The following is a 26497-nucleotide window of genomic DNA, read 5'->3' as shown; positions in this document are numbered from 1 at the left end:
GGGGATGTGGGGCACCAGGGGAGTATACATGTGTACAGACAGATATGAAAATACATTAAAGATTACAAAGTCATTCCAGAAATCATGAGAAACATAATATCAATAAAAAAAGATCCTAAAACTTAGGCTCTAAAAGAAAACTCTTTCAGATCCCTTTGACACCAATTAAAAGTAGGGGCAAACTCATTTATTAAATGCTACTGAGCAACCTCAAAACATTTATGGGACTTAATGAAACTACTAGTATTGCTGCCCCCATAATCAGCTCACTTGTAATTTATTTGCATGCATTTAGATGCATCTTCTTAGGCAGTATATCCACAGATAACTCCACACTTTTGTGAAATGTATAGTGTTGATCAATAATAACTTCTCAGGTAAAACCATAATTTCTTCTTATGATCAGAAATGTCCCATATACTGATATATACACATAATTATCATAAATGTTTCTCTCCTCCCTTGTTTATATCTTGGTTTCTCTCTTATTTCAGTCTCTGTCTTTCTGCCTCTCCCTCTTTATCTATCTGTCTCTCTATATGTGTCTCATTGCCTCTCTGTCTCTGTATCTCTCTCTTTGTCTCTCTCTCTCTCCCTTCTTTCCTTCCTCTTTCTCTTTCTCTATCTGTCTCTCTGTCTGTGTCTCTTTCTCTGTCTTTGCCTCTCTCTCTCTCTCTGTCTCTCTCTCTCTCTCTCTCTCTCTTTCTTTCTCTCTCTAATACACACATACACACACACACACACACACACACACACACACACACACCCTATTACTCTTCTGACATTTCTCACAAATACATGTTTGTTGGTCTGTGTCTGGAATGACTATGCTACAGATAGAATGATTACACTGTGCTTATTCCTGAACACTGAACAAACTACTACCAATCAAAAACAACAATACTCTAAGGTTATCTATACCTCCAAGAAATGAAAATTTAGTTTCTTGTGTTTCTTTCTATCCATTTAGCATTAATTGTGTCTTGTGACCAATCTTATAGCTATTTGATTTTTTTAAAAGCAAGTTTATATCAAGTAATCAAGAAATGATTCCCCCCCCCCCTATAAGGCTTATTTAAGTTTACAGCCTGAAATCAAGTGAGGGTAGAATACAATAAGATAAGTTTATTTCTCTTTTCCTCTCCTACCATTACCTTCTGTATCACACTACTCATATTATCTTCATTTAATAATAGTGATAATAACCACTCACTCAAATATTTAGATTTACATTTGGACAGATAGATAAGATTTTTTCCTCAAAGGGCTTACCTTTATAATTATTGTAGGTTTTTGTAGGCTAATACTAAGATCAGTTTGCATATCCAGCAGCTGGATAAAGAGACATGCTGAAAGACAAGATGTTAGTTTGGGGTTAAAGTTAGTTTTGTTTAATCTTCAATTTAGAACATTCTATGTTTAATTGACATTTGATCCTCAAAAGGCACTTTTTATAATAAACAAGTAATTCCAAGGTTGTCAGTTTTCTTTATTCCTGAATACTGATAATAACAATGCAAGTAATCTTGTAACTAAAAGATTTTCTAATTGTGCTTCCTTCTTGTCCTTTCATTCTTTCACCATGACATACTTGTCATCTCAGTCTTGTTTAGAATATGAGATGGTGAAGGCATGTTTCCCTGGTATTATGAAATATCAAAATGCAGTACATTTGAGGCCTGAAGTAACATTACTTACGTAAATCATGGCTTACAACTTGCTTTGCCTTTGTCTCTCTGCACTGACCTAAGAACCTAGAGGATTGATTCTGATGTATTATCTACCTTGTACTTCCCTTTTTCTCTTTAGAGGAGCAGTGATTATGCAGAATTCTGTTAATGGTGCTTCTGTTTGATGACTAGAGTGGAAGAAAAAATCCTGAGATAAGGTGAAGAATATACATCAGAGATTGTGAAATGTTCCCATTCTTGATAAATTACATGAATTCAAAGGGAAGGTTCAGGAATCTATGAAGGGGAGGGGAGTAAGTAGATTTTGCTTTTGAAAGCAACAAGTTTATAGGGAGTTGTGATGTTCATTCCTGCTTGATTTTAAAATTTCTATTCATATTCCCCAAATGAAACAATTCACATGGCACAAGTTTCAGTCATGGTGAAAAACCAAGTAACCATGTTACAAAAGAAGATAATGCGTGAAATGTACTCCAAGCCACATCACATTATAAGCAGCTGAATCCTGACAGGAATGAACAATGATGCTGTTTAAGAGTCTGGTGCCAAGAGACAGGGATCTTGTGTGCAGTGAAGAAAATAAATCAGATCCTAGGCAAGTTTGTTTAGCTATTCTGTCAGGCACGAGGGTGGGATGGTAGACCCAACAGAAGGCCAGCACTGTCATCCTGCTGTGGTCCTTGAATGATTACACTAAATTCAGCTAATAAAATAAATTTGCAATTCAAGTATGGTTAGAGGGAGGCTTTCCAGATGTCCACAGTATATCTGGCATTTTGTGCATTATTGCGACTACCAAGATGATTCTCATTCTGAATCAATGATGGTTTGTGTCTATGATATCCAAAGACCACATGTGATGCCAGATTATGGAGGACAGCAGGACCAGGAGGTCAGGCAGGATGCTGGCAACTGAGAAACAGAGAACATATGAAACAGCTGTCTAGACAGTCAAAAAGTTGGGACTAAGTAAGCAAGTGAAATAAACAATATATAAATACCTATAGGCAGAAAGGGCTGGGATATCTTCAGTCCTAATGGCAAGAAGTTCTAATTGTAGAGACAGAGTCAACAAGCAGTTAAATATCAAGGAAAACTAATAAAAACCTGGTGGCCACAAAATTACAGAATCTAAGGGGTTGAAGGAACTTTGGAGACCATCTGATCCAATTCTGAAATAGAATGTTACCTTCAACCTATTTGACACAAAGTTAGACAGTCTTTGTTTGAAGACCTCCAGCTGAAACCCAATACTTCTCAAGGCAACCCATCTGATCAGTCTATCAATCAACAAGTATTTATTAAGCACCCTCTATATCCCAGACACTAAGGATAAACGTACAGAGAATTAGTAATCTCAATGAACACTGACTTTAAATTCAAATGGGGATAACAACAAATACAAATCTTAAAAATTTGAGTTATAGTTCAGTTGTGTCTTGAGTCTTTCTGACTTAATTTGGGGTTTTCTTAAAAAGATAAGGCAATGGGTTTCCATTTTCTTCTCCAGATCATTTTACATGAGAGGAAACTGAGGTAAACAGGGTCATACAACTTATAAGTGTATGAGATCAGATTCGAACACAGGAAGGAACTTCCTTATTTTAGGCCAAGCACTTTATGCACTATGGCAACACCTAACATAATTAAAAAATAAATAAATACATAAAGTAATTGAAAACAAAGTAGTTTGGAAAGGAGGGCATTAGCAATTGAAGGGAATCAGAAAAGGCTTCATGAGAAAGATGATGTTTTAACTGCTTCTTAAAGAAAAGTAGAAAAAATCTATAAAAAGAGCAAATTTAAAACCCCAAATAAAATACCAAAATGAAATTCTAAAAATAAAAGGAGAGCTTAATAAAAGTGAAACAAAAAAATTAGCGAATTAATAAATAAAACTAAGAGTTGGTTTTATGAGAAAACCAACAAAATAGATAAACATTTAGTAAATTTGATTAGAAAAAGGAAAGAGGAAAATCAAATTGTTTGTCTTAAAAGTGAAAAAGGAGAACTTTCCAACAATGAAGAGAAAATTAGAGAAATAATTAGGAGTTACTTTGCCCAACTTTATGCCAATAAACTTGACAACGTGAGTGAAATGGAGGAATACCAATAAAAATATAGCTTGCCAAATTAACAGAAGACGAAATAAATTACTTAAATAGTCCCATTTTAGAAAAAAATAAATAGAACAAGCTATTAATCAACTCCCTAAGAAAAAATCCCCAGGACCAGATGGATTTACATGTGAATTTTATCAAACCTTTAAAGAACAATTAACTATTTGAAAAAAAAAAAAGAAAAAAAAAAAAAAAAAAAAAAAAAACAGGGACTGAAGGACTCCTATCAAATTCCTTTTGACACAGACATGGCACTGATACCTAAACCAGGTAGGATGAAAACAGAGAAAGAAAATTATAGACCAATCTCCCTAATGAATATTGATGCTAAAATCTTAAACAAAATATTAGCAAAAAGACTACAGAAAAGCATCCCCAGGATAATACACCATGATCAGTTAGGATTTATACCAGGAATTCAGGGCTGGTTCAATATTAAGAAAACTATTAGTATAATTGACCATATTAATAACCAAATTAACAAAAAATATATAATTATCTCAATAGATACAGAAAAAACATTTGATAAAATCCAAACCCATTCCTATTAAAAAAACACTAGAGACTATAGGAATAAATGGACTTTTACTTAAAGTTGCAGTAGTATCTATTTAAAACCATCAGCAAGCATCATATGTAATGGGGATAAACTGGAAACATTCCCAATAAGATCAGGAGTGAAACAAGGTTGCCCTCTATCACTACTATTCAATATTGTATTAGAAATGCTAGTTTTGGTAATAAGAGCTGAGAAAGAAATTAAAGGAATTAGAGTAGGTAATGAGGAAACCAAATTATTACTCTTTACTGATGATATGATGGTATACTTAGAGAACCCCAGAGATTCTACAAAAAAGCTATTAGAAATAATCCATACTTTTAGCAAAGTTGCAGGTTACAAAATAAACCCACATAAATCATCAGTATTCTTATATATCACTAACAAACAAAACCCAACAGTTAGAGTTACAAAGAGAAATTCCATTTAAAGTAACTACTGACAATATAAAATATTTAGGAATCTATTTGCCAAGGGAACATCAGAAAGTATATGAGCAAAACTACAAAACTCTTTCCCCACAAATAAAGTCAGATCTAACCAATTGGAAAAATATTAAATGCTTTTGGATTGGGGAAGCAAATATAATAAAGATGACAATACTACCTAAACTAATCTATTTATTTAGCACTATACCAATCAGACTCCCAAAAAACTATTTTAATGACCTAGGAAAAATAACAACAAAGTTCATATGGTAAAAATATCAAGAATTTCAAGGGAATTAATGAAAAAAAAATCAAATGAAGTTGGCCTAGCTGTACCAGATCTAAACTTATGTTATAAAGCAGCAGTTACCAAAACCATTTGGTATTGGCTAAGAAATAGACTAGTTGATCAGTGGAATAGGTTAGTTTCAAAGCACAAAACATCCAATAACTTTAATAATCTAGTGTTTGACAAACCCAAAGACCCCAGTTTTTGGGATAAGAACTCACTGTTTGACAGAAATTGCTGGGAAAATTAGAAATTAGTATGGCAGGAACTAGGCATTGATCCACACTTAACACCGCACACCAAGATAAGTTCAAAACAGGTTCATGACTTAGGCATAAAGAATGAAATTATAAATAAATTGGAAGAGCATAGGATAGTTTACCTCTCAGACCTGTGGAAGAGGAAGGAATTTATGGCCAAAGAAGAACTAGAGAGCATTATTAATCACAAAACAGAAAATTTTGATTATATCAAATTGAAAAGGTTTTGTGCAAACAAAACTAATGCAGACAAGATTATAAGAAAAGCAATAAACTGGGAAAACATTTTTACCATCAAAAGTTATGATAAAGGCATCATTTCCAAAACATATAGAGAATTGACTCTAATTTATAAGAAACCAAGCCATTCTCCAATTGATAAATGGTCAAAGGATATGAACAGACAATTCTCAGACGAAGAAATTGAAACTATTTATGGACATATGAAAATATGCTCCAAGTCATTATTAATCAGAGAAATGCAAATTAAGACAACTCTGAGATACAACTACACACCTGTTAGACTGGCTAGAATGACAGGGAAAGATAATGCAGAATGCTGGAGGGGATGTGGGAAAACTGGGATACTGATACATTATTGGTGGAATTGTGAATACATCCAGCCATTCTGGAGAGCGATTTGGAACTATGCTCAAAAAGCTATCAAACTGTGCATATCCTTTGACCTGGCAGTGTTACTACTGGGCTTATATCCCAAAGAGATTTTAAAGAAAGGAAAGGGACCTGTATGTGCAAGAATGTTTGTGGCAGCTCTCTTTGTGGTGGCCAGAAACTGGAAACTGAGTGGATGTCCATCAATAGGAGAATGGCTGAATAAATTGTGGTGTATAACTATTATGGAATATTATTGTTCTGTAAGAAATGACCAGAAGGATGATTTAAGAAAGGCCTGGAAAGACTTACATGAACTGATGCTGAATGAAATGAACAGGACTAGGAGATCATTATATACTTCAACAACAATACTATATAATGATCAATTCTGATGGATGTGGCCCTCTTCAACAATGAAGATGAACCAAATCAGTTCCAATAGAGCAGTAATGAACTGAACCAGCTACACCCAGGGAAAGAACTCTGGGAGATGACTATGAACTACTACATAGAATTCCCAATCCCTCTATTTTTGTCTGCCTGCATTTTTTATTTCCTTCACAGGCTAATTGTACACTATTCCAAAGTCTGACTCTTTTTATACAGCAAATTAACTGTTTGGACATGTATACATATATTGTATTTAACTTATACTTTAACATATTTAACATGTATTGGTCAACCTGCCATCTGGGGGAAAGGGTGGGGCGAAGGAGGGAAAAAGTTGAAACAAAAGGACTTAAAACTATCAATGCTGAAAAATTACCTATGTATATATCTTGTAAATAAAAAGCTATAATAATAATAAAAAAGAAAAAAAAGACTATTCTCACATCCATCCTAATTCTTCACTACTTGAAACTAAAACTTTCTCCTCTAGGATTTCTATGAATCCTCCACAACTTAGCACTCTCATTCTGAAATGTGATACCCAGAAATAAATATAATATCCCAAATGTTATTTGACTAGGACATATAGTTTGACACTGTCAAACTCTGAATGTAGTCAAAGTCAGCATTAGCTTTTGGGGAGCTATCATATCACTCAAATAGGGAATGAAATCTACTAGGTCCTCCACATCTTTTTCAGATAACTATCTCTCAAGTCATGCTTCCATTTTGTAAAGGAAAGTAATGTGGCCAAAGAAATTTTGTACAGAATTTGACATCATAAAGACTTAGGATTAAATATCACATTTGGAATTTACATCTTCACTACCACTGACAAACTATGAAACTTCTTCAAACCTAGTTTTCTCATGTATAAATTGGGTCTCAGGATGTCCTTAGCATCTTATAGGATGGTGAAACAATTTAAATCAGATAATGCATATAAGACACTTTGTAAATGTTAAAGCATTATATGTAAGATTCTTTTTTATTAACTGATACATTTGAAGTTACTTTTTTTTAAAATCTCAGCACAAAACTTGTTAAATTCTCCAATATTTTCCACTCAGCTTCAACCACAGTACTTTCCACATAGGAGATACTTATTGAAGTTAACTAGTATAGAGGAAATCAAACATTCCATATCAGAAACAACAAAAAAAGCTTTCATTACTTTGTTGTATATGTTACAATTACCTTTTCCTCTTTTACCTGTGGGGAAAACCAAGTTATGGCCTAAGGGCTTTCTAATGCTAGTAATCACATATAGATGTTGGGATGTCAATCAAATCCAAGGGCTAGATGCAGACAGAGGAAATACCCCAAAACCATGATCCAGTAGGCAATAAGGAACAGCCTATCTTTAGGGAGCTATTAGGGCAGGGGTTAAAATTGCCAAGTATACAATTTAAGAACAGTTTTTCTTATATCACCTCACTATTTCTCTCATTGCAGTTTAGAATATTAAAAACAATCAGTCAAGCTGGAGTTGAAATGAATGCCAAGGGAAATACCTCCCAACAAAATTCTGTTTGCATTTGGACAAATGACAGCATCTAATTATACTAGAGTGTGGAACTTGATTTAGAAAATCCTGAGTTTTTTGTTTCCAGTACTGATCTTACAGGAAGCCAGAGTAGGAAGAAACTCAGCATACAGAACAAGAAGAGGTGACATGATAGTCACATTATATTCATTCCTGGTCAAATTCCACCTGCTGTTTTATGTTCAGTGACGATTTGTGTTAGTAGAGTATATTTCCTTACAGAGAGTGTTCCATGTACCCAAGAAATCACAGGTTCAATCCCAGTTCAGTCTATTGGGTTGAACCATATACATTCTGAAGTCCTTCTGATTCTGCTTCTAAATAAAATAGAGAAAATATTAATAGAAAAACTGAAGAATCCAATGCCAAAATATCTCTCCAATAGCTGTCCCATAATGTCATAATAGAAAAAGTGGTAGACTCAGAGTCACAAGAAGCATGAGTTTGAATCCTGACTCTACAGTTAAAAGCTATTTGACCATATACTAGCTATTTTAACCATGCTCCGACTTAGTTTATTCATTTGTGAAATAGAAGTAATCATTGATTTCATTTATAAAGTTCCTTAAAGCATTCTACATACATTGTATCCTCACAAGAACTCTGTGAGGTAAGTACTATTATTATCTCCATTTTACAGATAAGGACACTGAGGTGGAGAGTTTACTCAATTTTGCAGACTTATATAGTTAACATAGGATGTGAACTTGGATCTTCCTGACTTTAAATCAAGCACTTGACCCCACTCTAACACGTTGCCTATCAACCTTAAGTATTATTTACCTCAAAGCTTCTTAAACTATTGAACATGCCCCCATATGGGGTTTCATACCTGAAGATGGGTATTGTGAAATTATGATTTATTAACAATAAATGTTTGATCTATTTTATATACCTGTATACCTAGTGTTGCATGAAAATTTTTCAGACAAAAAAGGGTTGAGAAAGGAAAAAATTTAAGAAGCCCAGATTCACCACACAAGGTTTAAGAGAAATTTCAATGAAATCACATATTTAAAGTTATTTTTTTAACTTTAAGTGATGGGGCTATTATCAGGTAGCAGTGGTAGGTTTTGAAGTTGTTCTGTTCCACACAGATTAAAACCTGCACCTGCTGTCTACTATCTGTTCATTTCTTACTTACACTCAAAAGATATGTAGATGATTGAAAGACAGAAATAGAAAATGAATACTGATTTTACTCTTAAACTGACTTTAATACTTAAAGAACTCCTGAATTCACGAATTCATTCCCTCCACCAAAATAGATCATAATCTCTCCATGTCTTAATACCAACAAGCCTAAAAACCAGAATTGAAGAATGTCTAAAGATCCACGCTGGAGAGAAGCAGAGCCAGACTGGGGGAGAGGACGCATGCTTATTTCAGAGTTCTTCTACTTCCCTCACATTAATTACAAAATTCAGCCTCTGAAATAGGGCTGGACTGGCATAATCCAAGAACATTGGGAGTGTAGCAAATTACCAGCAGAAGATAATTTCGAAGATCACCAGAAAAGGTCTGTTTTGTCCGAGCATGGGAGGAGGCCAGGCACAGGCAGGGAGGCAGAGCACAGCGGCCAGCTCATACTTTGCAGACACAGGATGGGTGCAGTCTCCATGGGGCGGAGAATCTATGGGGAGGACTCTATAAAAAGGTTGACTACTCTGCCCTGGTTGTAAGGCTGTAGATCAGCAGATAAGTTATAAAACATCCAACACAAACGCAAAAGGTAAAGAGTGTACCCCAAAGCTCCAGAGTCTTACAGGACCTGGCCACACCCATCCAGCACCAGAAGTGACTCAGCACAATCCCAGCTCAGCCACTACCAGTGTCCATAGAGGAAGTTTGGAAAGCCTTCCTTGCTCTAAAAGCAGATCCCAACTTTTTTTTTTTTTTTTTTAGATTAAGTAAAAAGGCAAAGCAAGTTCTAACCATAGATAGCTTCCATAGTGAAAGAGAAGAAAAGATTTCAAACCTGAGGAGACTAAAAGCAGATTGTCTCCAGATGAAACCCCAAAGGATGATTAACCAAGTCCCCACAAACAAGGCTCTCCTAGAAGAAATTTTAAAAGATCTTAAAAGAGACCTAAAAGAAAAATGGGGAAAGGAAAGGAAAACTTTGCAAGAGAGTTTCACAAAGGCAGATAACTCAGTAAAAGATATATTGGAAAAAGAAAACAACTCCCTGAAAAACAGAATATGTGAAATGGACAAGGTAAAAACTCCCAGGAAAACAGAATTTGTGAATTGGAAAAGGTCAATAACTCCTTAAAAAAAAATTGGGAAATGAAAAAAAAAATCCATAGGACAAAACAACTCATTTAAAATCTCAATTGGACAAATAAAAAAAAAGAAGTAAAAAAAAAAGTAAATGTGGAAAATAATACATCAAAAAGCAGAATTGAAAAAATGGCAATAAATGACTTGATGAGACATCAAGAATCAGTCAAGCAAAACCAAAAAATAGGGGAAAAAAGTTAAATACCTACTTGGGAAAATAGCAGACCTGGAAAATAGATCTAGAAGAAGTAATCTAAGGATTATTGGACTCCCTGAAAACCATGATAAAAAAAATTAGCCTAGGCACTATATTTCAGGAAATCATCAAAGAGAACTACCCAGATGTGATAGAATCAGAAGATAAAATAGCCATTGAAAGCATTCATCAAACATCTCCTGAAAGAGACTTCAAAATTAAAACACTAAGGAATATTGTGACTAAATTTCAGAATTATCAAACCAAGGAAAATATATTACAAACAGCCAGAAAAAAAATTCAAATACTGAAGATCCACAATAAGGATTACTCAGGATCTAGCAGATTCCACATTAAAGAATCAAAGGACCTGGAATCTGATGTTCCAATAGGCAAAGGAACTTGGAAGCAGCCAAAAATAAACTACCCAGCTAAACTCAGCATTTTCTTCCAAGGAAGAAGATGGGCATTCAATGAAATAGGTGAATTCCATTTATTTCTGATGAAAAAACCAGAGCTAAACAAAATTTTGACCTCCAAATATAGGACTTAGACATAAAAAGGTAAAAAAAGAACTCTTGAGAATTGTATTTCTGTTATGAGTATACAAAGAGAATGCATGTATAACTTTATCTTACCAGAGGTGGAAAGAGGATTGTACCAAAAAAAGGGAAAAGTTGAGGTAAAAAGAGGGAGATTACATCTCACAAAGGGAATACCTGTTGCATATGAGTGGAAAAGGTAGGGAGGGGGCAGGAGGGAGATGAACATTGTGTGAATATTAATCTCATCAGATTTGGCTCAAAGAGAAAATATTAGACATATTTGGTTTACAGAGTAACTTTTCTCACCTTATTGAAAAGTGAGAGGGGAAAAGCAAAAAGGTAAGGGATAGTCTAAATAGAAGTGAATACAGAAATAATGAGGGAAAGGTATAAGAAAAAGGGTGGTACTCTAAAGGGGAAGGGCTGCTTGTGGCAAGTGGTGCCCATAAGTTAAATACTGGGGAAGGAGGGAAGAGAAAAAAGAAAGAGAAAAGTATAATCTGGGCATAATAAAATGGCAGGAAATACAGAATTAGTAGTTTTAACCATAAATGTGAATGGGGTGAACTCTCCCATAAAGTAGAGGCAGATAGCAGACTGTATTAAAAGCCCAAATCCTACAATATATTGTTTACAAGAAACACATTTAAAGCAGTATGATATATACAGGGTAAAGATAAAAGGCTGGAGCAGAATCTATTATGTTTCAGGTGAAGTAAAAAAGCAGGAGTAGCCATCCTGATCTCATTTCAAGCAACAGCAAAAATTAATCTAAATAAAAGAGAAAAGGAAGAAAACTATATCTTGCTAAAGGGTACCACCAATTGTGAAACAAAATCAATACTAAACATATATGCACCAAGTGATATAGCATCTAAATTCCTAAAGGAGAAGTTAAGAGAGTTGCAAGAAGAAATAGACAGCAAAATTATAATAGTGGGAGATCTCAACCTTGCACTCTCAGAACTAGGTAAAATCAAACCACAAAATAAATAAGAAGTAAATAGAATACTAGAAAAGTTAAGTATGATTGATCTTTGGAGAAAATTGAATGGAGACAAAAAGGAGTACATTTTCTTCTTGGCAGTTCATGGAATCTATAGAAAAAATGACCATATATTTAGGGCATAAAGACCTCAAAATCAAATGCAGAAAGGCAGAAATAGTAAATGCATTCTTTTTGGGTCACGATGCAATAAAAATTACATTTAATAAAAAGTCAAGGGGAAATAGACCAAAAAGTAATTGGAAACTAAATGTCATCCTAAAGAATGATGGGTGAAACAGCAAATCATAGACACAATAAATAATTTCATCCAAGAGAATGACAATAAGGAGACAACATACCAAAATTTGTGGGATGCAGCCAAAGTGGTAATAAGGGGAAATTTTGTATCTCCAGATGTTTACTTGTGTAAAGTAAAGAGAAGGTTAATGAAGTGGGCTTGAAACTAAAAAAAGCTAAGAAAAGAGCAAATTAAAACCCCCCAATCAAATACTAAACTTGACATTCTAAAAATAAAAGAAGATATTAATAAAATTGAAAATAAAAACTATTGAATTAATAAATAAAACTAAGTGGTTTTTTATGAAAGTTGGTTTTATGGAAAAACCACAAAATAGATAAACCTTTGGTAAATTTGATTAGAAAAAGGAAAGAGAAAAATCAAATTGTTAGTCTTAAAAATGAAAAGGGAGAACTTTACACTAAGGTAGAGAAAATTAGAGTAATAATTAAGAGTTACTTTGCCCAACTTTATGCCAATAATTTATTAATTTTTTTCCCACAAAGCATATCCATGAGTAATTTTTCCAACATTGATCCCTACATAATCCCCTGACACAGATTTTCCTTTCTTCCCTCCATCCACTCCCCCACCTGGCAGGCAGTCCAATACATGCCATATATGCTGAAATACCAGTTCCAATATGTGTATGCATATTCACACAGCCATCCAGTTGCACAAGAAAAATCAGATCAAGAAGGAAGAAAAAGAAAAACTGAGAAAAAAGAAACAAAATGCAAACAAACAATAACAGAGAGCGTGAGAATGATATGCTGTGTTCCACACTCTGATCCCAGGATTCTCTCTCTGGATGTAAATGGTAAGTGGTCCAATTAATCTCAATGTTGAAGAGAGCTGTATCTGTCAGAATTGATCATCATATAGGCTTCCTGTTGCTGTGTATAATGATCTCCTGGGTTCTGCTCATTTCACTTTGCATCAATTCATGTAGGTCTCTCTGAAATCATCCTGCTGGTCGTTTCTTACAAAACAATAATATTCCAAAGCATTCATATACCATAATTTATTCAGCCATTCTTCAATTGATGGGCATCCACTCAGTTTCCAGTTTCTTGCTTCTATGAAAAGGGCTGCCACAAACATTTTTAGCAAATGTGGGTACCTTTACCTCTTTTAGAATCTCTTTGGGATATAATTTCAATAGAAACATTGCAAGATAAAAGGGTATGCACAGTTTGATTACTTTTTAAACATAATTCCAAACTGCTCTCCAGAATGGTTAGATCCATTCATAGTTCCACCAACGATGTATCAGTGTCCCAGTTTCCCCACATCCCCTCCAATATTCGTCATTATCTTTTCCTGTCATCTTAGCTAATCTGATAGGCATGTAGTGATATCTCAGAGTTTGCATTTCTCTGATCGATAGTGGTTTGGAGCACCTTTCCATGTGGCTACAAATAGTTTCAATTTCTTCATCTGAAAATTGCCTTGCAATTTGAACTATTATAAATTTGAGTCAATTCTCTATATATTTTAGAAATGAGGTCTTTATCAGGTCCTTTGGATGTAAAAATGTTTTCCAGTTTATTGCTTCCCTTCTAATCTTTTCTGCATTAGTTTTGTTTGTCCAAAAACTTTTTAGCTTAATATAATCAAAATTATTTTATGATTAATAATGATCTCTAGTTCTTTTTTGGTCACAAATTCCTTCCTCCTCCACAAATCTGAGAGGTATGGTCCTCTAATGTGTTTATAGTATCATTCTTTATGCCTAGATCATGAACACATTTTAACCTTATCTTAGTATACAGTGTTAGGTGTTTGTCTATGCCTAGTTTCTCCCATACTAGTTTCCATTTTCCTCAGCAGTTTTTGTCAAATAGTGAATTCTTATCCCAAAAGGTGGGGCTTTTTGGTTTGTCAAATATTAGATTGTTATAGTCATTGGCTATTTTGTTTGATGAGCCTAACCTATTCCACTGATCAACTAGTATATTTCTTAGCCAGTACCAAATGGTTTTGATGACTGCTGCTTTATAATAGAGTTTTAGATCTGGTACCGCTAAAGCACCTTCATTTGCTTTTTTTTATTATTATTATTAGTTCCCTTGAAATTTTTGAGCTTTTGTTCTTCCAGATGAATTTTGTTGTTATTTTCTCTCATTTAGTAAAATACTTTCTTAGGAGTCTGATTGGTATAGCACTAAATAAATAAATTAGTTTAGGGAGTACTGTCATCTTTATTATATTTGCTCACCCAATCCAAGAGCATTTAATATTTTTCCAATTGCTTAGATGGAGGTTTTTTGTGTGGAAAAGTTTTTTGTAGTTTTGGTTATATACTTCCTGACTTTCCCTTGGCAGATAAATACCAAAATATTTTATATTCTCAACAGTTATTTTAAATGGAATTTCTCTTTGTATCTCTTGCTATTGGTTTTGTTAGTAATGTATAAGAAGGCTGATGATTTATGTGGATTTATATTGTATGCTGCAACTTTGCTGAAGTTATGGATTATTTCTAATATCTTTTTAGTTGATTCCTTGGGGTTCCTTAGTATACTATCATATCATGTGCAAAGAGTGATAATTTGGATTCATTATTACCTATTCTAATTCCTTTATCTCTTTTTCTTCTCTTATTGCCATGGCTAGCATTTCTAATACAATATTGAATAGCAATGGTGATAGTGGGCAAACGTGTTTCAACCCTGATCTTCTTGGGAATGGTTCTAGTTTAATCCCATTAAACCCTCATGGTTTTCAATAGATGCTACTGACTAAGTAAAAGTCCATTTATTCCTATAATCTCTATTATTTTTAATAGGAATGGGTGTGGATTTTATCAAATGCTTTTTCTGCATCAATTGAGATAATTATATGTTTTTTGTTAATTTGGTTATTGACATAGTCAATTATCCTAATAGTTTTCCTAATATCGAGCCAGCCTTGCATTTCTGGTACAAATCCTACCTGGTCATGGTGTATTATCCTATGCATGATTATCTGTAATCTCTTTGCTAATATTTTGTTTAAGATTTTTGCAGCAATATTCATTAGGGCAATTGATCTATAATTTTCTTTCTCTGTTTTCATGCTGCCTGGTTTAGGTATCAGTACCATGTCTGTATCATAAAAGGAATTTGATTGGAGTCCTTCAGTCCCTGTTTTTTCAAATAGTTTATATAGTATTGGAGTCAATTGTTCTTTAAAGGTTTGATAAAATTCACATGTAAATCCATCTGGTCCTGGGGATTTTTTCTTAGGGAGTTGATTAATAGCTTGTTCTATTTATTTTTTTCTAAAATGGTATTATTTAAGTAATTTATTTCCTCTTCTATTAATCTGGCAAACTATATTTTTATAAGTGTTCCTCCATTTCACTCACATTGTCAAATTTATTGGCATAAAGTTGGGCAAAGTAACTCCTAATAATTGCTCTAATTTCCTCTTCATTAGTGGATACTTCTCCTTTTTCATTTTTGAGATTAACAATTTGATTTTCCTTTCCTTTTTCTTATCAAATTAACCAAAGGTTTATCTATTTTGTTGCTTTACTTCTTACTTCTATTAATTCAATAGTTTTTTTTGTTTTGTTTTGTTTTGTTTTGTTTTTTACTTTCAATCTCATTGATCTCTTTTTTTTATTTTTAAACTTTCAAGTTTGGTATTTGATTGGGGTTTTTAGTTTGTTCTTTTTCTAGCTTTTGTAGTTGCAAGGCCAATTTATTGATTTTCTCTTTCTCTATTTTATGCAAATAAGTGTCTAGAGACTTTCATATCTTTGTCACCACAAAGACTATTGCTATAAATATTTTAGAACATATAGTTTATTTTCCTTTTCCCCTGATCATCTTGGGAAACAAATTTAATTATGATATTGTTGGTTCAAAGGGCATATATAGTTTTATAATCCTTTGGACATAATTCCAGATTGCTCTCCAAAATGGCTGGATCAGTTCACAGTTCCACCAAAAGTGTATTAATATCTCAATTTTCTATCACCTCCAAAGTTTGTCATCTTCTTTTTGCTCAGTTGAATCTGTGAGATAACATCTCAGAGTTGTTTTCATGTAAACTTTTCTTATCAATAAAGATTTAGAGCATTTTTTCATATGACTATGTAGAGTTTTTGATTTATTCACTGGAAAACTCCCTACTCATATCCTTTGACCATTTAACAATTGGGAAAGGAAACATTCTTATAAATTTAACAAAGTTCTCTATGTATTTGATATATGAGATCTTTATCCAAGAAACTATCTATTAAAATCCGCCTCTCAATTTTTTGCTTTACTTCTAGTCTTGGTTACATTGACTTTATTTGTACAAAACCCTTTTAATTTAACATAATCAAAATTACCCATTTTATATTTCACAATATTCTCTGTATCTTGTTGATTTATAAATTACTCTGTCTATAAGGCTTATAGATAGGGTGTTCAATGTTCTTCAGTTTATTTATGACATCTCCCTTTATATCTAGATTATGTACCCATTTTAATCTTACCTCAGGAAATTGTATAAGACATTGATCTATATCCAATTTCTGCCAAATGGCATCCCAGTTTTCCCAAAAATTTTGACCAAAAATGAATTCTTATCTCCAAATCTTAAATCTCTGTATTTCTCAAAGACAAATTTACTTATATTTCTGCTCCAGTCCACTGATTCACATTTCTATTTCTTAGACAGCACCAGATTATTTTGATAATTACTACCATAAAATATATTTTAAAATCTGGCACTATGAAATCTCTTACATTCGCTTTTTTTTCACTAATTCCTTTGATATTCTTGATTTTTTTCAAATGAATTTTTATTGTTTTTTTAGTTTAATAAAATGATACTTTTGATAATTAAATTGGAATGGCATTAAATTAGCACATTCATTTTGGAGAGAATTGTCATTTTTGTTCCCACCCATGTAGAATTTATATTTCTCCAATTTTTTAAACCTGATTTTATTTGTATAAAATTGTTTTATAATTATGTTCATGTAATTCCGGAGTTTTTCTTAGCAAGCATGCTATTTATTTATTTATTTTATACAATTTACAGTTATTTTAAATGGAATATCTCTTACTAGTTTATATTGCAGGATTATGTTGCTGATACATAGAAATAGTAAAGATTTGTGTGGATTTATTTTATATCCTGCCACATTGCTAAAATTATTATTTGTTTCAACTATTTTAATCTCTAGGATTTTCCAAATTTACTATCATATTATCCCAATACTAAATAATATTAGTGATAAAAGACATCATTGGTTCACTCCTGATCTTATTGGGAAAGCTTCTAACTTATCCATATTACAAATAATGCCTGCTGATAGTGTTAAATACATATTTCTTAAAATTTTAAGGAAAAATTCATTTACATTTATGCTTTTGAGTATTTTGAGTATTTTAGTTTTATATTTAGATATAAATATTTTAGTATGTTAGAATGAGTGTTGTAGTTTTTAAAAAGTTTTTTCTGCATCTGTTGATATAATCATATGATTGTTATTTTTGTTATTGATATAATCAATTATGTTCATCATTTTCCTTACATTAAAACATGCCTGAATTACTAATATAAATTCTACGTGGTCATGGCAGATGATCCTTGTAATATTTTGCTATTATTTCCTCACTAATATTTATTTAATTTTTTAAAATTTATTTTAAAATTTTATTTAAATATTTATGCAAAACCCATATTAATAAAATTTGTCTCTAATATTCTTTCTCTGTTTTTGATCTTTTTGGTTTAGGTATCAGCACAGTATTTGTTTCACTAAAAAGAAAAAGTTTGGTAGGACTCTTTTCTCTAGTATTCCAAATAATGTATTTAATCTTAGAATAAGCTAATCTTTACATATTTAGTAGAATTCACTTTTAAATCCATCTGGTCCTGATTTTTTTTCTTTTTTTTCTTTTTTTTTTTAAGTTTAAAGTTTCTTATGTAGAATCTTTTTTCTTTTTTTTTTTAATTTAATTTTATTTAATAATAACTTTGTATTGACAGAATCCATGCCAGGATAATTTTTACACAACATTATCCCTTGCAATCACTTATGTTTCGTTTTTTCCCCTTCCTCCCTCCTCCCCCCCCCCAAGATGGCAAGCAGTCCTATATATGTTAAATATGTTGCAGTATAACCTAGATACAATACATATTTGCAGATAACTCGGGAAGAAAATCAAAAATGCAAATAATTCACATTCATTTCCCAGTATTCCTTCTTTGGGTGTAGCTGTTTCTGTCCATCATTTATCCAATGAAACTCAGTTAAGTCTCTTTGTCAGAGAAATCCACTTCCATCAGAATACATCCTCATACAATATCGTTGTCGAAGTGTATAATGATCTCCTGGTTCTGCTCATCTCACTTAGCATCTGTCCATGTAGGTCTCTCCAAGCCTCTCTGTATTCATCCTGCTGGTCATTCCTTACAGAGCAATAATATTCCATAACATTCATATACCACAATTTACCCAGCCATTCTCCAATTGATGGGCATCCATTCATTTTCCAGTTTCTAGCCACTACAAACAGGGCTGCTACAAACATTTTGGCACATACAGGTCCCTTTCCCTTTTTTAGTATCTCTTTGGGGTATAAGCCCAATAGAAACACTGCTGGATCAAAGGGTATGCACAGTTTGATAACTTTTTGGGCATAATTCCAGATTGCTCTCCAGAATGGTTGGATTCGTTCACAACTCCACCAACAATGCATCAGTGTCCCCGTTTTCCCACATCCCCTCCAACATTCATCATTAATTTTTCCTGTCATCTTAGCCAATCTGACAGGTGTGTAGTGATATCTCAGAGTTGTCTTAATTTGCATTTCTCTGATCAATAGTGATTTGGAACACTCTTTCATGTGAGTGGTGATAGTTTCAATTTCTTCATCTGAAAATTGTCTGTTCATATCCTTTGACCATTTATCAATTGGAGAAGGGCTTGATTTTTTATAAATTTGAGTCAGTTCTCTATATATTTTGGAAATGAGGCCTTTATCAGAACCTTTAATTGTAAAGATGTTTTCCCAGTTTGTTGCTTCCCTACTAATCTTGTTTGCATTCGTTCTGTTTGTACAAAGGCTTTTTAATTTGATATATTCAAAATTTTCTATTTTGTGATCGGTAATGGTCTCTAGTTCATCTTTGGTCACAAATTTCTTTCTCCTCCACAAGTCTGAGAGATAAACTATCCTATGTTCCTCTAATTTATTTATAATCTCATTCTTTATGCCTAGGTCATGGACCCATTTTGATCTTATCTTGGTATGTGGTGTTAAGTGTGGGTCCTTGCCTAATTTCTGCCATACTAATTTCCAGTTATCCCAGCAGTTTTTATCAAATAATTAAATCTTATCCCAAAATTTAGAATCTTTGGGTTTGTCAAACACTAGATTGCTATAGTTGACTATTCTGTCTTGTGAACCTAACCTTTTCCACTGATCAACTAATCTATTTCTAAGCCAATACCAAATGGTTTTGGTGACTGCTGCTTTATAATATAATTTTAGATCAGGTACAGCTAGACCACCTTCATTTGATTTTTTTTTTCATTAATTCCCTTGAGATTCTCGACTTTTTATTGTTCCATATGAATTTTGTTGTTATTTTTTCTAAATCATTAAAATATTTTCTTGGAAGTCTGACTGGTATAGCACTAAATAAATAGATTAGTTTAGGGAGTATTGTCATCTTTATTATATTCGCTCAGTCTATCCAAGAGCACTTAATATTTTTCCAATTATTTAAGTCTGACTTTATTTGTGTGAAAACTTTTTTGTAATTTTGCTCATATAATTCCTGACTTTCCTTTGGTAGGTAGATTCCCAAATATTTTATGCTATCAACAGTTATTTTGAATGGAATTTCTCTTTGTATCTCTTGCTCTTGGATTTTGTTGGTGGTGTATAAGAATGCTGAGGATTTATGGGGATTTATTTTGTATCCTGCTACTTTGCTAAAATTATGAATTATTTCTAATAGCTTTTTAGTAGAATCTCTGGGGTTTTCTAGGTATACCATCATATCATCTGCAAAGAGTGATAGTTTGGTTTCCGCATTGCCTACTCTAATTCCTTTAATCTGATTTTTTTCTTAATAAATTCATTTATGGCTTGCTAATTTTTTAAGAATAGATTTACTTAAACGATCTATTTCTATTAATCTAGGCACTTTGTATTTTTGTAAATATTCTTTCATTTCACTTACATTTTTAATTTATTGGTATAAATTGGGTAAGTTAAATACTAAGAATTGCTTTGATTTTATTTTCATTAGTAATATACTCACTCTATACCCTATTTCAAAAACTATAATGCCTTCAAAAATAGTTTTATTTAGAAATTAACAACTCTCAACTCAGCAAGGAACAGCAAGCTATATAATCCAGGGTGTCCTGACATTAATTTCTTCACATTTCCCAACCCAGATAAAAGATAGAGCTCATTGTTATTTCTTTGTATGTCTGGCAATTAGTGGGAGAAAAACTTCTAATTCCTTTCAATGAGAAAATCCCTTTACTAAGGCAGATAGGGCTGTAATAGAAAATTTATGTTCTTAAGGGAGTTGTCAAAGATTCTGTCAGGTATGTGTCAGTGTATGTCAATGATGAGTCTCATCATAGAGTCAGTATATGTCAGTGACAGGGATTAAAATCAGATTCAACTTGTATCTAAGGCTATTTCTCTATGACTTTGTGTCAGTGATTAGGAACAAATTAGCTGTGAGACCCCTTCTAAGTTGAGAATTCTATGGTAAAACTTTTCTTGTGAAAAGATGATGTAGTCTAAATCATGATTTGAGAGAGAAAATAGAAAGCTGTGACAAACCAAGACAGTGTGTATAGGATGATTAAATCAAGGGTTAAATAACTATTTCCCACTCATGTGTGAACTATAAAAACTCTTTTCTAATATCAAAAAATGGTCCAAATCCTCCCCTTAAAATACACTTATTAATAATATCTAGCTGATTGAGAATGAATGAATGAAGTAAAATGCACTTCTTAAGCACTTACTATTTACCAGATATCATGTTAAGCATAGATTATGCAAACATCAAAAGACAAAGTAGTTACCAAGGAGGGGGCGACCTAGAAAGAGAAGAAAAGGAGGGAAACAAGCATTTCTTAAGTATTTACCATATGCCAAACATAGTGCTAAGTGCTTTACAAATATAATTTTTTTTTTTTTGGCTCTTAAAATAATTCCGGTTGAGGAAACAGCAAACAGTGGTTGAATAACCTGCCAAGAGTCAGATATCTAGTAAGTATCTGAGGCTAAATTTTAACTCAAGTTTTCCTGACTCCAACCCCAATTTTCTATTCACTGTACCTCCTACATGCCTCAAAATGTCATGGACCCTTTTCAATTATGCTTTTGTCTTCTAAGAGCTATAGCTTACAAGCTATTTGTCCAGTGGACAAATAGTGGACAAAGCACAAAGTGATTAAAGGAGTTCATAACACTGGCCTAAAGCAGAGAAGTTATTAAATTAAGTCATCAAGCATTTAAGTGTTTATTATGTGCCAGGTACAAGGGATACAAAGAAAGGAGAGGAAAAATATCTTTCCCAGAGGAGTTCCAATGCTAATGGAAGAAAAAATATGCAAACAATTCTATAAATAATCACTTGCTATAGAGGATACAGGCGATTAAGAGTACTCTCAGAATGATTCATTAAGATTAAAAAAGATTAAGAGGAAAAGGCTTCTGAGATAAGACAGGACTTGAACTGAAACTTAAAAGAAGCAAGGGGTAGAGATGAGGAAAGATAATGTTCCAGGCATGGGATAACCAATGAAAATGCCAAGAGTTGGGAAGTAGAATTTTATGCAAGGAACAGCAAGGAGTCCAGTGTCTTTGGACTGCAGAGTATGTGAGAGAGAAGGAAATGTAAAAAAAAAAAATGGAAATAGAAGGGGGTGTTACAAAGAATTTTGCATGCCAAACTAAGCCTTTTTTTAAATTATGATACTGGAAGCATCAAATGGAACCATTTTTGTTTATTGAAGGAGGATGGAGGTGGGATGTGACATGTTCAGATGTGCATTGTCAACCAATCACAAAGTCAAAAAGAACACACTAGGAAAGGGAAAGGGCAGTAGGTGTATTAGAGATAGGTATTTTTCTCACCTGATTTGTACAACATACACAATCGTTTTATGGCAACCAAAAGTGTACTAGTCACATCCTCTTTTGTTCTTCTGCCTTAGTATTGCTGTGGTTCCAGATAGGGTTAAACCAGTGTTCCTTTTAGTACCCTCCTTGGTTGAGCTTTCTTTTCAAATCACAGGCAACTTTTTGTGTGCTGAACTTCTGTGCACAGAAAAGCTTTCTCTGTGCATAGAAAGCTCTCTGCATACAAAAGATGTTTTGAGAAGTGAAGAGAACATTGATCTATTTCCCATCAATATTGTACATATGAAAATTTGCATCTGAAGTAGTCTGAATGTTTGTTCTCATTGAAAATGCAATTATTCTAGTTCCTAGCCAACAGCAGTTACCTTGGGCTTTTGGGGGAAAGCCCAAATAATATTTTCTCAAAGCTATTTGTAATTGGAAGGGGCATGTCATTTTTAAGTGTCCAAAGGGAAGTAAGAGAAGAGAGGTGGTGGTTGTTGTTGCTGTTGTTTTTACAGAGAGGAAAAAAAAAAAAAAAAAACAACTGTTAAAATGTTGTTGGCTGCTGCGACAAGAAAATACTAATGGGCCTAAGTAACAGATGGAAATTGAAAAGCATGCACAGTGTCAAAAACCCCAATATAGTAATTTGTTAAATTATAGGAATTTCTTTTCCCTAGAGAAAGGAACTCTGTGTCTGGAGCATGCTGATAATTCGTGGGCAGCCATGGTTATTGCCGTAACACAGCAACCTTGTTTTCCTATGAAACCAGAGGGAGCTAATTAATTACAGTGGTTCAGGCACCAGGTTAGAAGCCAAGTTGGCTGCCCCATTTCTAAAAACTTCCCTTTCTGTGATTTCAAAGACTTGGAATTTTCCCAATTATCAGATAATTCTGATAACTGCTTATAAATCCTGTTAGCTATATCCAGAAAGGAGTTGTCCTGAGAATTATGTCTGTTGTGATTCAAGCCATTTTGAAACCTGTTAGTCCCTTAAATCCTTAAACATTTTTAATGAACAGAAATTTTCTTTGTGGGCTACTAGTCTATACTACAGTGAAGATATAAAAATGATGAATATATCATAGTTTTATAAGGAGAGAGACAAAAAAAAACCTGAAAGCTTTATACACATACAGGCACACACTCACACAGCAGATCAGTTAATATTAGACATTGCTTTTATTTTCCTAAGGAAAAGAAAAATAAAAATAAAAAAGTAAAACCTATTACAAAGAATGGTATAAGACTGTAGGAAAATGAGCACAAAATTTTGATTCTGAAAGCTTGAGCTCATATCCTAACTCTGCTATTACTACCCATGTGATTTTCGCCATTTTATTAAGTCATTTGGCTCTTAGCTCATTTGTAAAATGGTTGGTCTAGATCAGATATTCTTAAACTTTTTTCACTCATGATCTCTTTTTTTTCCTGTGAAATTTTTTTGTGATCCCCCATATATAGATATATAAAATAGATAAATAAATAAAATATTTATTAATGATAAATCATAATTTCATGGCCTCTACATTCAATTCCATTACCCCAAATGGAGTGATGAACCATAATTTAGGAAATTTTGGATCCTCAATTGATAAATGGTCAAAGAATATGAACTGACAATTTTTCAGATGAAATTAAAGCCACCTCCAGGCACATGAAAAAATGCTCTAAATCACTATTAATTGGAGAAATTCAAAGTACAATAATTTTGAGGTATACCTCACACCTCTCATATTGGCTAAGATAATGATAATTGTAGGAGATGTGAGAAAACTGAGATACTAATGTATTTTTAGTGGCAGTATGAAATGATCCAACCATTCCCGAGAGTAATTTGGAACTATACTAAAAGGACTATAAAAGTGCATACCCTTTGATCCAGCAGTGCCATTATTGCATCTGCATCCTAAGGAAATCATAAAGGAGGGAAAAGGATGCACATGTGCAAAAACTTGTAGCATCTCTTTTTCTGGTAGCAAAAAATTGGAAAATGGGTAGATGCCCATCAATTGGGGAATTGCTGAATAAGCTGTGATTTATGGGGGTAATGGAATATTACTGTTTTTTTAAAAATGAGGAGCAAGCTGATTTTAGAAAGGTTTACACAAACTGATGTTGCAAGAAAAAAGCAGAACCAAGAAAACATTGTGCACAATGACAGCAAGAATGTGCAATGATCAACTATGAAAGACTTAGTTCTTCTCAGTGGATCAGTGATAAAAGGCAATCCCAATAAACTTTGATTAGAAAATGCCTTCTGTATGCAGAAAAAGAACTATGGAGATTGAATGTAAATCCACATTTGCTATGTTCACCTTTTTCTGGTTTTTTTTTTCCTCTTTTGTTCTGATTTTTCTCTCCCAACATGATTCACAAAGCAATGTGTATTAAAAATAAATCAATCTTTTTTTTTTTCACACACAAAAAAGAGTTTTGGACTAGATCTCACAAGGCCTTTTAGATCTAAATATGCAATATTAGATCATAAGAAATGCAAAGCAGTTTTGTAGAGTAATGGCCAATGGATGATAATGTACTATCCCTGACATAGACTAGACATGTCTTCTGAGTTCCATTTATTTATTTGTTTGTTTGTTTGTTTTCCAAAGGATATGATCATTTGACAATTCTTCAATATAGGAAGACTCCAAAGAGATTTGTGAAATAAATAAGGTTCCTTTTCTTTAACTAACATTGGTCTCCATTTTCTATCCCTTTCTTCCCCTGGGGATTCAGTATTTTATTATGGTAATGTAAGAAATTTGATGTTCATTCATACTACTATGCCAGAGTCTTAACTTAATACCACCAAGGTAGACTTGGGGCAATATGGTAGAATGGATAGATCATGAAGTAGAAAGAACAAGAGATATGGATTTGGGTCTGAGTTCCAATCCTAATTAACTGTTCAACTACAGCAGGTCATATAAACTCTTGGACTCTCAGATTCCTCATCTGTAAAATGATGATAATAATATTTCTATTTCCTCTCTCTTGAAGTTGAAGTAAGAAATATGTTCTCTGAGCCATAAAAATTTTAAAAGATTAGCAGTTAAGAGGCCTACTTGATAAAGTATAGGACTTGAAATCAGGAAGACTAATCTTCATGAGTTTAAATATGCTATCAGATATTATCTGACCATTAGTGACCTTGAGCAAGTCACTTAACCCTTCTGTCTCAGCTTCCACATCTGTAAAATGAGCTGGAGAAGGAAATAGAAAGACACTTCAATATCTTTGCCAAGGGAACCCAAACTGGGATCATAAATAGTCAGACACTAGTGGAAAAAGAAAAGAAAAAAAATAAAAGAAATAAAATTTTAAAAAAGATAAAAAGACTGACTGGAAAGAAAATAGTAATAAACTTCAAATTAAACTTCAAAGTATATTGTGCCTACATTTTGTTTTGTTTTGTTTTTCCCACAGAGCTGGTAAAATATTTTGCAAGTACTCCCTCTATTAGACCATGAAAGTTAACGTTTACCTTCCTTCTAAGGTAATTCTGGCTCCTCTGACACTCCATTTGGAACAATAAAGCTTTGCTTCCATAATCTACCTCCCAATGATCCACAATCAAAATCTGGAATCAATTTTGACTTCTTCTCTTTCATCTCTCAAACCAGTTACTAAGTCTTATCAGTTCTTGCCATAGCAGAGAGTTTTGAAGGATGCAGTATCTTTAGCATGAAGAAAGCTAAAAGGAAGTGATAGAAGTTTTTGACAAAAGATTGAAGGACAAAGAAGTTGTTAAGAATATAAGGATTCCACTGGATATAATGGAAAGTGTTAGGGGAGAGTTAGATGGAAACAGAGGGGTCCCAGTTAAGAAGATAGCTTATGTGAATAGCTTGGAAGGGGGATGTTATTGGAGTCATTCACCTTACCTCTAAGGTGATAATAACAGATGATAACTTTAGAGAGGATAAGTTGTATCTTTTTTTCTTCAGAATAATCTTATAGTCAGCCCAAATATAATCTTAGAATTTAAAAGATATTTAGATATCAATTAGTACAAATTTTCATCCATATCTTCCAACAATAGCTATGACAAGTGATTATCTGGACTTAGCCTGAAGACTTTCATTTCTGAACTCAAATTGTTAGCACATTTTTCCCTCATGTTAAGTATGGAGTCAATCTCTCTCTCTCTCTCTCTCTCTCTCTCTCTCTTTCTTTTTCTCTCTCT

General features: G+C 33.2%; 1 long non-coding RNA gene across 1 annotated transcript in view; it reads left to right on the top strand.

The window, feature by feature from the left end:
• Window positions 1-26100, top strand: part of LOC127548485 (uncharacterized) — a 38920-nt gene extending 12820 nt beyond the window's left edge. Inside the window, exons 2-3 of the long non-coding RNA XR_007950401.1 lie at window positions 12809-13028; window positions 25738-26100. This is a non-coding gene — a long non-coding RNA (uncharacterized LOC127548485). The remainder of the gene's footprint in view (window positions 1-12808; window positions 13029-25737) is intronic.
• Window positions 26101-26497: the final 397 nt, after the last annotated feature.

The sequence above is a fragment of the Antechinus flavipes genome, chromosome 2 (assembly GCF_016432865.1).
Source record: "Antechinus flavipes isolate AdamAnt ecotype Samford, QLD, Australia chromosome 2, AdamAnt_v2, whole genome shotgun sequence".
In the NCBI taxonomy this organism is placed as follows: Eukaryota; Metazoa; Chordata; class Mammalia; order Dasyuromorphia; family Dasyuridae; genus Antechinus; species Antechinus flavipes.
This window is presented reverse-complemented; position numbering and strand designations above follow the sequence as displayed.